We start from the raw sequence: 3,209 nt of genomic DNA on the forward strand, positions 1-3,209 counted from the left end.
TAGAGACTTGTGGGGTTAGGATTAGAACCAGGGGGAAGGATCATCCGCTTTCTCTCAGGCCCCTAGAGCCCCCTTGCAGTTGCGGTTCAGGGCTAAGTTAGGTTTCTTGTGTGGCCCTACCTCAGCCACTGCTTCAGGAGCCCTGGCTGCCCAGGCAATGTGGCTCTCCCCCAGCTCCTACTGAGCATATTTGATGGTCCCTATTGGGTCAGCAGCGAAGGCAAAGCGCTTTCAAAAGACACATCCCAGGCTCATCTGGAATGCAGCGCAAAGGAGAAAACAGTCAAGACAAGACGACAGAGGCATTTCTTCCAATTATCTCACATTTTGGCCCCTAACTTGATGATACCCTGAAACATTATGGCTTCCGTGAGCCTCCTTCCATCCAGTTCCTTCTTCCATGGGAGATGGATCAGGGCTCTTCAGATCCTGCCGGAGGGTGCCAAGTTTGAAGAGTTGGGCTGGCTAAGAATGTCTGTCTTCATCGACCTCCAGTGTGGCCAAGCAAAACTAGCACTTTCACCATCTTCTCGGGGAGGGGTCAGATGTGAATGAGTCAGACCTTCATCGTAGAACCATTAAGATCTGTATGTGGGTTTTGGGTTTTGGTTGATGTATTTATTTTGAGCACCCACAGCTCTTATCCCTCACTTTGCAGGCTAGACAGGTGACCTACCTCTGAGCCACATTCCACATCCTCATTGGTGGATTCTAGATAAGTGTGTAGCCTTGAGGCATAACCTCCCTGCCCCTTTTTGCTTTTGGTTGGGGGAAAAACCCGACTACCTGGCAGTGGTGGCACACACCTTTAATCCCAGTGCTCGGGAGGCAGAGGCAGGCAGAGAGAGCTCTGTGAGTTCAAGGCCAGCCTGGTCTACAGGGCAAGTTCCAGGACAGTCAGGATCACACAGAGAAACCCTGCCTCAAAAGATCAAAAAACCAAACTGAACCAAACCAAAACCAAACCCCAAATCTAAATTGGTGTGTGTGTGCATGCATGCTTGTGTATATTTGTATACATGAACGCAGGTGTGCCGGAAACCAGATGAAGGATACATGGAGCTGGAGTTACAGGTGGTTGTGGGTACTAGAAACTGGGACTGTGTTCTCTACAAGAGCATTTTTAATGTTGAGTTATCCCTCCAGTCCCTCCATTTTAGTTTTTTTTTTTTTTTTTTTGAGCTGAGGTCTCACTATAATAGCCTATTATATTATATTGGGTCTTGACTCAATCTCAGCTCAGGTTGTCTTTGAGCCTTGGGATCCTGCTCAGCTTCTAGAGCAGCTGCACCTATAGCTGTGAGGCCTGGTGAGGCTCTCACATAGGTAACAACTATCGTATCTTTAAGTTTACTCAACTACTTATTTGAAAAGTATTTTGTGCCAGGCGTGGTGGCGCACGCCTTTAATCCTAGCACACTTGGGAGGCAGAGGCAGGCGGATTTCTGAGTTCGAGGCCAGCCTGGTCTACAGAGTGAGTTCCAGGACAGCCTGGGCTACACAGAGAAACCCTGTCTCGAAAAACCAAAACAAACGAACAAAAAATTATTTTGTAGTGTGTGTGTGTGTGTGTGTATGTGCGTGAGTCTCTCTGTGCACATGCATGTGAGTATGTGTGTGGCACACCGTGCACGTGGCTGTGGCTGTCAGAGGATAGTTTATGGGAATCAGTTCTCTTCCTTTTAACATGTGGGTCTCAAGGATTGAACTCAGATTGCCTGGCTTGGGCAGCCCTTTCCCAACAAGCCTTGTAGAAGGCCCTCAACAGATATTACTGAATGTAAAACAAATGTGCCTTTGGCCTCAGTTAAGTAAACCATGCGGGCAAGACAAACAGGGTATTTGCAGAGAAGTCATGAAGGTTGTCCGTGAACTGTGACAGGTGTTACAGGGCAATGAATGTTGCATAAGATTAAGTAACTTAAGGGTGTGTCAACTATGTTTTCTTGGAGAGATGAAGGCCTGGGGTGGTTTAAATTGGAGCTAGTTCTTGGAAAAGTCTAGATCCTCATTGTCTTTTACACTTTCTTGTGTCAAGCTGCGGTTTGCTGTTTTGTGCTGTGTTATAGTTATCTTGTTTTTCTTTTTTCTTTTTTTTCTTTTTTAGAGTTGAGGACCGAACCCAGGGCTTTGCGCTTGCTAGGCAAGTGCTCTATCACTGAGCTAAATCCCCACCCCTGTGCTGTGTTATGGACACATTTTGGAACCTCTCTCAAGAAAACTGATAATTTTCTTCCTGTGATATTTTTTTGTACAGCTTTTAAAAAATATTTCTATGTGTAAATATTTCATCTTTTTTTTAAGATTTATTTATTATATCTAAGTACACTGTAGCTGTATCTGACACACCAGTAGAGGGCGTCAGATCTCATTTTGGATGGTTGTGAGCCACCAAGTGGTTGCTGGGATTTGAACTCAGGACCTNTGGAAGGACAGTCGGTGCTCTTAACTGCTGAGCCATCTCTCCAGCCCCCCCCCCCACCACCTCTTTTTTTGAGACAGGGTTTCTCTGTGTAGAACCTGGCTGTCCTTGAACTCACTCTGTAGACCAAGCTGGCCTCAAACTCAGAAATCCGCCTGCCTCTGCCTCCTGAGTGTTGGGATTAAAGGTGTGCGCCACCATGCCCGGCACTAAATATTTCTTTTTGGTGTTTTACAGAGGTTTGTCAGTGTGAGGGTACCAGAGTCCATGAGCTGCCATGTGGGTGCTAGGAATTGAACCAGGGTCCTGTGGAAGAACAGCCAGTGCTCTTAACCGCTGATCCATCTTTCCAGCCCTGAAATTTTTTTTTTTTTTTTTTTGTAAATTGTAGACAGGGTCTCACTATGTAGCCCTGGCTGGGTAAGACTCCCTATACAAACCAGGCTGGCCCTAAACTCATGCTTCTCTTGCTTCTACCTCCAAAGGGCTGGGATTAAAGGCACAAGCCTGGAGACTGGCTGAACTGATCCTCTTGAGAACCGCAGCTTCCAGGGATGGGCCTTTGGCAATCAGACTTGTTTCATGAGAACACTGACTGTACCATTATATAGGGTATAAGACCAAAGTCTGACAACTTGATATAAACTAGACCGACTAGTTTCTTTCCCTTGGAAATTGGAACACACACCTTTTCCTTTTCTCTCTCTCTCTCTCTCTCTCTCTCTCTCTCTCTCTCTCTCTCTCTCTCTCTCTCTTTCTTTCTCTTTCTTTTTTTGTGTAGCCTTGG

The sequence above is a fragment of the Mus pahari genome, chromosome 21, assembly GCF_900095145.1.
Source record: "Mus pahari chromosome 21, PAHARI_EIJ_v1.1, whole genome shotgun sequence".
Classification (NCBI taxonomy): domain Eukaryota; kingdom Metazoa; phylum Chordata; class Mammalia; order Rodentia; family Muridae; genus Mus; species Mus pahari.